This window comes from Pipra filicauda, unplaced genomic scaffold, assembly GCF_003945595.2.
Source record: "Pipra filicauda isolate LSUMZ 115617 unplaced genomic scaffold, ASM394559v2 scaffold46_size3722508_pilon, whole genome shotgun sequence".
In the NCBI taxonomy this organism is placed as follows: Eukaryota; Metazoa; Chordata; class Aves; order Passeriformes; family Pipridae; genus Pipra; species Pipra filicauda.
The window spans coordinates 3087245-3100355 of record NW_024104609.1 but is presented as its reverse complement, the minus strand read 5'-3'; positions in this window follow the sequence as shown (position 1 = coordinate 3100355).

The following is a 13111-nucleotide window of genomic DNA, read 5'->3' as shown; positions in this document are numbered from 1 at the left end:
TTGGGTGTTACAGATTCTTATTTGCTGAATGAAAATAAAAACAAAGAACACAGAATTCCATCACATTCATACATCTCAAGCTGTTGAAAAGGAAGATATTAACTGGAATTCAGAAAGAATTTTCTTGAGTTCTTATGGTGATAATAGGCCCTCTTACTCTGATGTATCACTCAGCAGGTGTCAGCATTGAAAATTTGGGCCTAAAATTTTCACGTTGAGTTTTCTCTGTGATATTATTATTTTCTAAGAACAACAAATAGTGTTTTTTGATGAATCCAAGGAAGAAATTTGTTGTGACTGTAGAACATGTTGCTGGAGAGGAACATTGTGTAGTAGCAGATAGCCAATGAATCATACTTTTCAAACAAAAAACAGCATATAAAAAAGATCAAGGTTTATTATGCTTCACTTACTATCAAAGAAAAATGTAATGGTAGATGTAATGTTAGCAAATTCATGGTGCACTATTCACTTTTTCACAGCAGATGAATAACTGTCATTGATGGACTGGTCAGACAGGCTAAAACAAAATAACATTTATCTTTCACAGATCAAGGATCCACCTGCTTTCTTTTTCAAGAAAAAACATGAAAGCTGGAATCAAGTTTTCTTGGAAGCAATGCACCTTCATTGTCAGTAACAGGCAAATAAGTAGTGGAGTGACAGAAGGTAAGCTCAATTTTCATATTTAATATTTTATTGCTAAAAGGCATGGAATTTTTCTGAGTAATTCATACTTCTAAGAGCATGACTGAGCAAGACCCACTGTTGAGCACCAAGTGAGGAGGCCAAATGATTTTTCAAAATTTACTATGTGGAACAAAATCATTTAACTGCTCAGGATATCTCAGAGTGTGTGCCATGGACCCAGCAACATAGAGAGTAACCATGAGGTCCTCCTTCTACCATCTTTTCTCTTTCTTGCTGGTTGCTATTTTTTTCTGTTATACCTAATGACTCCTTCTGTTTTTTGAGGGGCATTCCTCAGTATGGTTGAAATATTCTTGAAAATCACAGGTTATCTTCGTACATTAGAGAAGAACCCATCAATATTGGTCAAAAAGATCTTTTGTCCACATCTTCCCCTCCATCCCCTTAACCCCACCAGACTGTACCTTTTAAGTACAGGAGGAATGCTGTAGCAAAATGTTAGTGTAAGGATTGTTTTTGTAGACTTTGGTTGTCTTTCAATCTCTCAACATTTTTGACATAAAAACCACTGTGCCTACATAACGTGCTACTTTTGTGCATTTGGAGGAAAGGTAATTCCTAATAACTAAATCTGAGAGCTAGGTCCCTACTTTGGTTTTATTATAAAGCTTGAAAAAAATATCTCTGAGTTCCTACTGTGCAGACTAACACATCTCCTTATTCACATCACCATGTTTCTTTTATGGGGCAAGGTTTTGTTTGATGCCACATTATCTAAAGTGCATGGCCTTTGCAATAAAGAAATCCAGTATATAAAACAACTTTTTCAATGAGAACTGAATCAAGAGTGAGCTAATTGTGTTTAATTTGTGAACTATTAGATTTGTGATAACGCTGTTTAAACACTGTGGTTCTCTACTGTACTTTTCTGATATAATTCTTTCTTTGTGGTAGGACCATGTCCTTTCAATGTACGATGTCCTAGCTCTGATAAAAAGGAGTTGGGAGTGATGACAAATGCAGAAACATCTGGGAAATGAGAACAGCAAAGCTGAGTGTCAGATAGCAATCAATGGATCACTTACAGCAATTATGCTTAGGAAATGAATTAGTTCGTATGATGTAATTTGCACATGATCAGGCTGGTGAAGGGACTCAACACTGCTTCCCTCAGGCTGTTAGGGAGATGTCTGTGCAGATTCTGTCCCAGAAATGCCACACATTCAGGAGAAGCTGTCAACTCCCTGAGATGCCGCCCACTTCAGATGAGACAGAAGAGGGCATATGCCCCGTGGCAGTGCCATCCATTAGGACAATCTGTGTAAGCTACACTGTAAAGAAATGAGTGAACTGGAACAGAATGAAACATGAATTGTAAAGCATGGAGAAGTTCTCCTTCCAGTCAGTTTAAGCTTCCTGGCTCAGTCCAATCTCAACACTTCCCCAGTGACACATAACTTACTCTGTTTTGCCAGGTCTGCCCTTCTCCATTTGTCCAAGTTTACTTTTTTTGTCACTCCAACTTAGCCCATTTTCTTTCTCTAAGTTTCTAGTTCAATTAGTGGAGTGATTTTGCACCTTTCCTTTTCACATCATGTCAACTAATCACTTGCCTATATTCCTCTTGCCTCAGTTGGGCTAATGTTTCTCCTATGCAATAATTCAGCTTTATGCTCCCCCTCATCTTAGAACTCCTCCCATTGTTATTTATTAATGGGTTGCACAACTCTCCACCAAGAACCTTGACATATCTTAAAGACTTTCAATAATTAAACCCCACAATGAGCCTATAAAGGATGCAATTATATTATCTATTTACCAGATGGCTAACCAGGAACAGACAGAAGTTAGCTAAATTGCCCTGGGTTAAAAGTTGGGGAAAGGCAGCACTGGGAATAGAATCCAGTGTTAGTTGTGTTTCTTTGCCAAAAGCTTGTAGTAGTACAAAGTGTATATACCAGCTGTTGGAGAATCACTTTGCTGGCCCAGAATTGTCCTGCCCTAGCTAAGAGCTTAAGATCTATTATTGAGTGGGTTTTCAAACTCAGTCCTTGCCCTTTTCTTTCCTAAGGGGACAACAGAAACATCTGAACTTGTAAACTTAAAATAAAAGTCTGCTGATGTTTCCACATCTCTTCTGTAGTAGTTCTGTAACTCAGTGAGGTCTATGCATAGCTGGATTTTTTTTTTTATATATCATGGTAAGTGTAGTAACAGCAAAACTCTTTCAAGAAGAGAAAGTCATTGTCTGTCTGTCTGTCAATGTATCTGTCTATCATAGTGTGAGCCAGTTAGACAGCCTGTCCATAGCATCAAAAAGCCATGCTAGATTTGTTATCTGTGTGACCAACCATCTGGACTACATACTGAATTCTGTCACCATTAAACAGATGAATCACACTTTGTAAATAGTAACTTCCAGGTTTTTTTGCTAGAGCTGCTTGCTTGGTGAGGCTGGCAAATTCTTAAGCAGTCCCTCTAAGTTTAGGTCTTGAGGTCCATGTTCATCCTGTTATCACGTGTATCGTCTTTGATAAGTAGAATATTGAATGGAATAAACCTGTAGACTGTTCCAGATGCAGGAAACATTGACATGGTGCTCTAACTATTTTCATGAAATATTTTAGAATCATTTTAAGTCTCTGGCTGGGGGCAGTGTTACAGTGCAGACTCATAGTCATTTCAAGATCACCTAATATACTGATCTTGATATCTCATTTAGAGTAGACATGCTTAATTTTCATGCTTGGAATTAATCTATGAAGCATGATTCTTATGACAGACAAAAGTACTAATTCTCTTCTGCAAAAGCTGCCTGCTAAAGCGTGATCACTTCTATAAGGTGGATCCCATCACCTGTGCAGGGAGAACTGGTGTGCAAAATTTTGTAATTAAGTTGTAAACATGAAGAAATGCCTTTTGGCCATTTTGCCTTGAACTACCTATGGATTCCTGGAAGCTTTCCAGTATGAACTTTGAGGGCAGCAGTCTCCAGGCACATGGTATTCTCAGCACATTTCCAAATCTTCAGGAATGCGAGTATTCCAGTGCCCAAGGTGGTGCCTTGCAGTAAGACTCATTGCACTCTCTTATATAAACTCAACGGAATTGTAGAAGATCTTTAGGGGCCATTTGAGATTTTGTCATGAGGAAGATTAAATGCTGAAATCTAGATTGCCTTTCTACTTTGTGGAAGAAAAAAAAGCCCATCCATATGAAATTGTGCTCATTACTGAGGAAAATAAATTCTTGTCTGTCGAGCAAATGGCCAGGTTTTAGAAGTGGTTAGACTTGCACATCAATTACTAGGGAAAAACAACACCTGTGTACACTAATTATTTTTTTAATGGAAAGTTTTCAGATATAGGGTCAAAGTCTCCTCTTGCATCAATTGTATGCCACAGAAATGTCACTCTTGTCAGTGGAATAACTACTGATTTACGCTGGTAGGTGTTAGTGTAAATCAGGTGAATGGTATATTATGGTGCACAACAGGAATGTTGTCATAATAAATGACATATTTAAATTTTAAATATATACTTTATAGATTCTAAATGATCAATGTACCTTTAAATACTGTTTGAGTTAAATTAAGTGCAGTTTTGTTTTGTCTTTGTCTGATCTTTGTTGACTTTTACTCTCCTTATTACTGTCAAAAACATTTTGATGCTATAAATAAGAGCATGGATTAAATATATTCTTTGTGACAAGCAACGTGCAGTGTATTCACTTCTTTCTTCTAGAAGATAGATTATCCTTTTCATTATTTTGATTCTGCACTCTTCCATTATTCTGAAGATCAGTAGAAGTACACTGAGACCCAGTTATGGAAAAATGATGTGTTGTGTGTATATATATATATATACATTTTGCTTGTGACAGATATATGCTTGCACCTGAAAATATCCATAGTCAAACAAACTAGAATTTTAAGGAAGTTGCAGAATCCATGCTGTTGTTTTTATTTACTAGAGGGGTTCCATATGATGCTGTGATACAAGGGCTCGTGTTGTGAGATTGCATATGATTCATAGGTTAAATCAATTAGGCTGAAAGTATTCCCTCTGGCCAAAGAGTTAGATGTACAAAGGATCAAAACTCGAGAGGTCATCGGGCATGGTTTGTAGCTCCCTGTGCCCAGGTGCTTGAGGAGTAGTGTCCTAATTCCCACCACTGCCAAGCATTCTGCAGTGTCTGATGTGCTGGTAGGTATGTTTGTGATTATACAGATATGGTCAAATCTCTTACAGGTGTAAGATGACTTGAGTGAAACTGTGTCTGTTTGCACTAAAGGAAAATTTCACCAATGGTGTGCATTGTCCCCACTGCACAGGGAGACTGATGTTTTTTGAAAATCTGACCTTGTCGCTCCCTGTGGTGTGCAGTTCAGTAGGAATTCACCTAAATAAAACCAAGATTCACACAGGAGGAAACATCAAGGGCAGTTAAACATACAGTTTAGGTGCAGACAGAAGACGTTGTTATATGTTTTCAAGTTGTACATTTTTACCAAATACCACATTAAGCCAGTGATCTGCAGGCAGGAGAAAGACATAAAGTGTTTTTCCCTGTGTAACTGTCCTAGGGCTCACAAAGCCCAGTGACTGTGAAGTCTAGTCTCATCTCAGGCAATTCTATTTTATATTTGTCTTCATTATTGAGCACGCTTCATATTCTCTTCCTCGGCTCACTGCAGCTTCATTGCTTCATTTTATGTATCAGGAAGCCGGACAAAGCTCAAGTGGCAGCAGAATTTAGACCTTTATTAAGTCAGATAGAAATCATCTCACTCAGTAATCTGGAAAGATGGTGAGAAGTCATGGGTTTGGCAGGATGGTCTTTTTTAATTACTGTGGATTTCTGATCTACATTTCTCTGTAGTTTAGCATATTGTTGTGAACTTGCGATGTGAGTGTCAAACTCCCCTCTAGTGGTTGCTGTACACAGAGAATAAACATTGATTTAGCTTGATGACAATTTAACTCTGAACTGAAAAAGATGAAAATTCAAGTGAGATTGTGATGGTTGTACATAGCAAAATTTATTTATTTGTCTTTCTTCCTCTTTTAATGATTTAGTCACTTCACATGTTGAAATACTGTAATTAAAACATGATTCATTGTCAAAGCAAACAAACAAACAAACACAAACAAAAAGAATTATGGCATTATACCGTGCAAAATGCGAATGTGCCACCTATTGGTGACGGCTCTGCACTTCTTGATCACTCTCCAACAGGTCAGCGGCAAAGTCACCACGAACAATGTCATTTGTCCCACACGACACAATAGAGCTACACACAGCTCTGTGCTTCCTTGTATTAATGCAGTGCTGGTGCTGCAATAATATAAAAGCAAGAATTGAGCAATAAGTGTGAAATAAAGAACTGAGTGTTAAAAATGTGCAAAGAATGGAGTGACTCATTAAGTGTCATTATGATTAAAGAGTTCCATTTCTTGCTAACAGAGTTCTCAGCAGCAGATTGTGAAACCAGAAATACACTCCACAAGGCAGAAGTTTTTTGCTATGTGTGAAGAGGAAAGATATGGTGAACTTGTATGTTTCTCAGCCATCTGAGCTGTAAATTTGCACCTCTACAATCCTTTCAGAGAATCTGTTAATAACTTTTTGGAAGCTATTCTGCTTGAATCTTTTAAGGCAGTAAGATTGGACCCTGCCTGCACAGGGTCCAAGCATGGGAAGGAAAAAGCCTCGGGACATATGACACTGGAAACTCTGTTGTTAAAGTTTTGTTTCCCAGTTTTCAAAAGGAGCCTTCATTCATCCTTTATGCATATTCAGAATTATATTTCTGTTGATTATATGTTTTACAAAGGTACCTCTGCTTTTCTGCAAGTGCCAGTAATTACACCTGCACATGCAGAAGTGGAGACTATATTTTAAATCTGTAGTTTTTCTAATTTAATTTGTCTTATGGTTTATACAGCAGTTACCAAGTTTCCTACTCTCCAGGATAGTATTCAGTCACTATTTATGGTACAGTACCACCTCTACTTCATTGAATTTAGTAAAAAAGAAAAATAATGTTACTAGTTTCCTCAGCTAAAAAAGAGCAAAAGGGCTATTAAGTAAAAATTTTTGAAATGTGATTTTGCTCATAATCTTGCTGCTTCCTCCTTGCTTAGCTTTGGTGCTGGTTTGGGGTTTTTTTTTGGTATTCATCTTTTTTTATTTTGTCCTTTTTTTTTGGTTGGTTAGTTTGTTGTTTTTGTTTTTTTTGTTTTTTTTTTTTTTTTTTTTTTTTTTTTTTTTGTGAGTGGCTCAGCTTAGTGAAAGGACAGAGTCAACCCTGACTGGCTGCAATAAGCTAAGCACTGGTGTGTGACATTAAATGTACACACTAGAATGTAAGATGTCAATGAAAACAAAACCAGTTCTGGAGAGATAAGGTAATAATGATAGCTAGCATACAGAAAGCACAATTAAAGCACACCACAGTATAATATTTGACTAATCATCTAAAAATATTGGTTTCCCTTAAACTTGAGACTTTTCAGAATCACAAAACAACCCAGCAGCATAGATAAATCTTGGAATAAAGAATCAAAAAAGCACATTTGAAAATACGGGGTATGTTGTTACACCCATAAAGATTGTAAAGCAATAGCTGTGTCAGGTCCTCTTAAAAATAATATGCTTTCATCTTATGTCTTAATGTAAGACCGTCTTTTACAGCAGATGTTCTGGGAGTGCTCCCTCCCTTATGCAATGGCACAAGCATACCAATGCTCCTAGAGAGGTTTACCTTTCAGAACTGACAAGTGTTAAAAGAAAAGGGGGGTGCGAACAGGTTTATAATCTACATCACAGATATGTGGGAAAGGGTTTTAAAATATACTGTGTCAGGAAGAGGAGAAAAATCAGACACATTAAATAAAATCTATATAAATAGTAACAGTGAAGTCATACAATGATCTTTAGCAAAATAAGCCCCACTAAAGCAGGCCACGAGCAGTGAGAGCCTGCTATTTCTTATGGGATGCAGTGATAAAGAAATTACATACTTATTTGAGAGGAACATAAATAAAGATTAATAGATTAATGAGTTATTTTCCTTTCATTACTATACTATTGTACTTTATTATAATTGCTTTGCACTCATTTAATTAAATTTGAACTAGGGCCAACACAAGATAATTTGTTTTCCCTGTACTAAACAATGAGTATGCAGATTGGAAGTACTGAAGCAGTAATCAGCCCTCTGTTTGCAACACTTTTCTACTCTGAGTAGACATTATAATTGATAATTTGATTGTTGCAGCACTCCGTGCAATATATTTTAAAGCAACATTAACATAATGGAAATTATGTTGTGTGCCTAATCCGAGCTTTTCACTGTGTAAGTATACGAATCCCATTCTGTTATGAATTAGGGCACTATCCACCAAACGTGCATACAACCTTTACATGCCTCATTTTGGAACAGAGCTATCTGCTTCTAGTCTCCATTCATTGTCTTCCCTTTCAAGTGATGTTACTTAAGTTGTACACAAAAAGAGCTAAAATAGCTAAGCTAAGCATTTCAGTGAAACCTGATTTGTTCTGACACAAATCTGCCATTAAAATTGAAGAGGTTTTGTATAGTTCCTTTACAACTTTTGCATTATTTCTAAGGAAGGTGTTTATCCAGTCCATTAGAATTTATCTTTCCATTGTCTCTTTCGAGCTTCTGAGAACCCTAGTAACAAAACCATGATGTGACTCGGATGTCAAGGTAGGACTTTTCAATGCCTGTAATATAAACAAAAGTTAATTCAGTCTCTTTTTAAAAATTTCTATATATACTGGACTTAAGAAATAGAGTGTGTATTTTTTCCTCACGCTCTACAAGAATGAGTAGATAGGCTGAGGTTCTGTTTGATCTCTTCTGTATCCCAACCACATGCCCACCATGCAGGTTTAATATGTTGCTTCCTATTGCCCCCAGTCCCTGCTGAGGAATTGGTCTCTGCATGTCCTGCCCGAATGAAGCCCTGAGGATGGTGGGACAGTCCTGAGCAGCTGTGTGCAACCTCAGCAGTTTCCAAGGTTACCTTGTCTTTCAAGTTTGGGCCACGAGAAGAAGTGGAAAACCAAAGTGAAGAGAGTGATGGCTTATAAAACTCTGCCAACTTTAACTTTATTTGTTTTCTGACAAAATAAGAGTGGCTTTGCTTGCGTAAATATTTGAGTCACCTCATTTAATATTTGCCTATTTACTTTATGGCCTGAAGTGTCCCTGTACTAGAAAGGTGAGTTGTGGGTTTGCAAAATAAGTTCAGCCTGTTTGAGAAAAGTGTTGCAGAGGAGAGTGTTTCACTTACTGTTTTTCAGAACTGAGCTTTCAAAGTCCCCTAAGATCTTTTTTATGCAAGGAATCCTACTGAGGAATAATCATGATTTATTATTTTAGAGAAGTCATGATGAGGTGAAATGTGCCTGTTGTTCTGGTTGGAGAGCAGTGCTAGTGAGTGTGGAGTGGTCCAGGTTGCCTGCACAGGCTTCTTTTGTTCTGCTCCATGTTTCCAGAGGAAGTGTTGAAGGAGACAGGAAGCCTGACTGACAGGCTTGACTTAATTTTTGGGTTTTTTTCGGTTCTCATGTGTCATTCCTTTTTCTTTTGCTGACAATTGTTTAACATCATTATAAAGCCTATTATGGTAGGAGAGATGCCACTAAAATACTCCTTAAGCTGGGAGAAAATTAGAAGCAGTACAGGAGAAATGAATGGTGTTACATGTATTTAAAAAGGTGTCAGAGAGTGCTGCCTGCATTGTCACCCAGCTCTAAAAATCATTGATCATCTGAGAGGTTCTCTCTGTCCATCACCATGGTCTGAGGCTACATGCTCCATTTAGATTCTTTTGGGACTTCTGCAGTTTTCCAGCCATGTAATAGGTACTTGTGGAATCCTGCCTTGGATAGTTTTCCTTTTCCATACTGAGTTTTCACTAATTTTGGTCCTGAAGATCTATTTAAAGTCCAGAAATAATGAGGTGGACTTCGTGTCAGTAAAAGGAGTTGGAGGTATCTGGCAGTGGTGTGTTGGGAAGGAGCTGGAAAGCCTAACTTACAGAAACTTCTGTAAGTTAAGGTGGAGGAGAACTCCTCTCATCTTCATTCCAAGCCTGTAGGCAGGTTTCTTTCCCACAGACGGTAGCACAAAGCATAGGAGCCTTTTGTAACTTATCTACTGTGAGGCCTAACCAAAGTCTCCTGAGTCTTAATAAAGGTTGCAGTCATCCCCAGTGTGGTTCAGTTTTGCAATAAAGGTTGGTGCATTTCAATAACTTCTGAGTTTTCCAGAGACAGGCTTTGCCTGAGAAAGGAGACATGGGATCTATGAAAAGACAGAGCATCATTTAGTGTTCGTATCAAGGAGTGGTGGGATTTTTCCACACCCCCTTAGAATCTGTTATGGTGGATTATGCCTTTAGAAAAACTAATTTATAATGTCTCAAGTAGAAAGTGGATCATAAGTGCTCTCTCTTTTTGTACAAAGCCACTGCTGTCAGACCACAAGGCAAATCCAGGGGGGTTTCTGTTTTCCATTTACCTTACTTTTCAATTGATTGGTCAGTGGTGTGTATCCTTTTTCAGTTTCTTTATTCCCTCTCTTTCAGACTTGGAATATTGTTGCCTGAAATCCTGAGGGTAACATTATAGATTTCTTTTCATTTCACACAGAGACCTTTAAACACACACCATACCTGAATTGCCCCTCCATCTGGCTTTAACTCACTCTGGGTGTGTAAGCCAAATCACAGACTGAATGCTATAATATTGCTTCTTTGCACAATTTAAAAAGGTGAACAATCCTTTTCATAGGTGTGCATAATAAATATAGCATGACTAGAGATGTAAGAATGGTAGAATATCTTGATATGAGGTGTTATAAACCAAGCAAGGTTTATAATGAAATCAAAAAGTACATGAAGAAAGAAAAGCTCTGAAAAGCATGAGGGGATCACGGAAAGGTATGGATGGAAAATATAATAGGAGATTTTCAAAGCAGAAATGTTGTAGCTAGAGAATTACACCTGCCATCCAGTGTGGATATTTATTTGGGATAAATAAAATAGCAGTTGAGACTGTTGAAATGCATATATCAGTCATCTGAAAGATAAAGCTGGTGGGAAAGATTGAAAGATTACGGAACAAAGGGGAAAGTGTAAGTAAAAGGAAAAAAATAAAAGAAGTTTGTACAAAGGCTAAGATGAATAAGAGATTTTCGGAATATACTAGAAATGAGGTCACTGGAGAATGCAGTAGAGTTTGAGACATTGCAAAGGTAACCTACCTCCGGTTGAGAAAAATATATTTTTCAGATGTTAAATGTTTTGACTCAGTTTTCTCAATGAAGATAAGGATAATAAAAAGAAGAGACGCAGAAACAGAAAAAGAATAAGGAATTAATATAGGCTCTGAATACTGATAAAATCCAGGGCTTTAACAATCAACTCAGATTTCTGTGAGAAGTTGAAACACTCAGGAGGAGACATGAAGATGGTGACCATAGTCCTAGACTGTTAGTTCTTTGGCAGATTTTAAGTCATGACAGATGTTTGGGGTAGTCTGTGGTTACAAGAGGATAGTTTTGCACGTAGCAGTTTCCTTTATTCTTGTGTATTATGTGCCTTTTTTTCTAGTTTGCTGTAGAGGGGAGGGCACGAAAAAGGGGACCAAATTGAGGCTGATGTGCAGAAGCAGGGATGAGAGGCCACATCCTCATTCTATTTGAGTTAGGGTATTTAATGGTAAATTTAACAAGTAGAGCAGAAGAGAAGAAAGAATCTGCCAAAGCAACGTCTCACAGTGCTTTGCTAGTGCTTGTGTCCTTCACGTCATACATAATCTAGCCCAAACTGTTCTATTATACAGTAAGAAAAACTAGACATATGGAATTTCTGTACAGGCAATTTTGGGTTGTATATACTCTTAAATAATATGTATTCTATATGTACCTATAGTTTCAGATACTAGGTATGCTAGGTATATGTAAATCCTCCCTAGAAGGAGAAAACAAAGAGATACAATGACATCTTTTGATAGGAGAAGGGGTAATTTTCAGAAGCTGACATAAAAATTTGAGAAAACACAGTGAAACAGTATTTAGGAGAACAGAGAAGTAAAGAATGTATAACATGCTTTAAATAAATAAAAAGAAAAAGAATTGGAGCAAAGTATGAAATTATGTGGAATGCAAATATAGAGGCTTTGTGTAGTCTGATATTGGTAAGAGATGACAGCATCATGGTAATGCTCAAAAGACCAGTCTCTGGTTTTAGTTTTTTGTGGGTTTTTTTTAAGTTATTGTACAATCAGAAAAGGTTCAAAACTGATGCTAGTACAGTACAAGGGCAGAGAGACCTTAGTTATTTGTTAAAGTTAGAGAAAGCAGGTTTGTAGAAAAGAAGAGATTAAGAGGTCATCTCATTGAGTCCGAGATAATTCCGAAGGGAATAGGCAGGATAAATGCTACCAGGTTAGTTGAACTCTTCTGAGATGCAAGAACAAAGGAGCATGAACTAAGAGAAATCAATGGCAGCTATATTTATTTGGAATTTCTTACACAAATTGGGAGCAATTGCATATATAAGATATTTCACTAAGGACAGCAAGATGAAGAAATAATTGAAACAATAATTTAAAGGGTTAGTGTATCTAAGGTTTTAGAAGTGTAGACATTTAACATTAGCATTTGCAGTGAGTTGTTTTCTTTGCAAATAATTATACATAATCTTTTTGCAAGGCAGCTCTATTGGAATAAAAGTAGGCAGAAAAACTTTGAAATAGAAATTCTAATTTTGAGGTGGTTATAACTCTGGTTATTGGGAATTTTCCTGCGGTGATTCTCCAGCAGCATAAGTAAGTTGTGTGTGGAAAGAGGAAGTAAAAATTACTTCATTAAATATATTTTCGTGTCTACCATTTACCCTGTTTGAAATCATGTATGGCAGAAGCAATTGTGTCATCAGAGGAATTATATGATTTTTGTGTTTTGGGTTTTTTTAAATTAATTTAAGTTTACATATGTGTAGAGGAGTACACAAATGCACACCACACACATACATAAATATATATACAAATGGTATCACAAGCCATAAATTTGCCTGCTGTACATCTGAAGAAAAATTGTGAGAGCACTTCTGGGACGGGTGCTTCCCAAGAGCCTCCCTGTTTAACCAGCAGCTCCCCTTATGCCTCAGCCATGGTTCTCCTCTGTGACACAGCACTTAATGGAAAAGTGTTAACTGAAATGTGAGGTAGAAGGGATGTGAGAGTTTTTTTGCCAGAGACAAATAAACTCCTGTTCAAATGGCAGAAGGGAGAATCCTGTCGGTACACAGACTAACACATGCTGTGTTTCTTGTTATACTTAGGAGTCACTCAAAAGCTCAGATGAGGCTGTAGCATCCCACCTGGAAATGGGAACCTTTCTGCCAGGGTGGTGATGGAT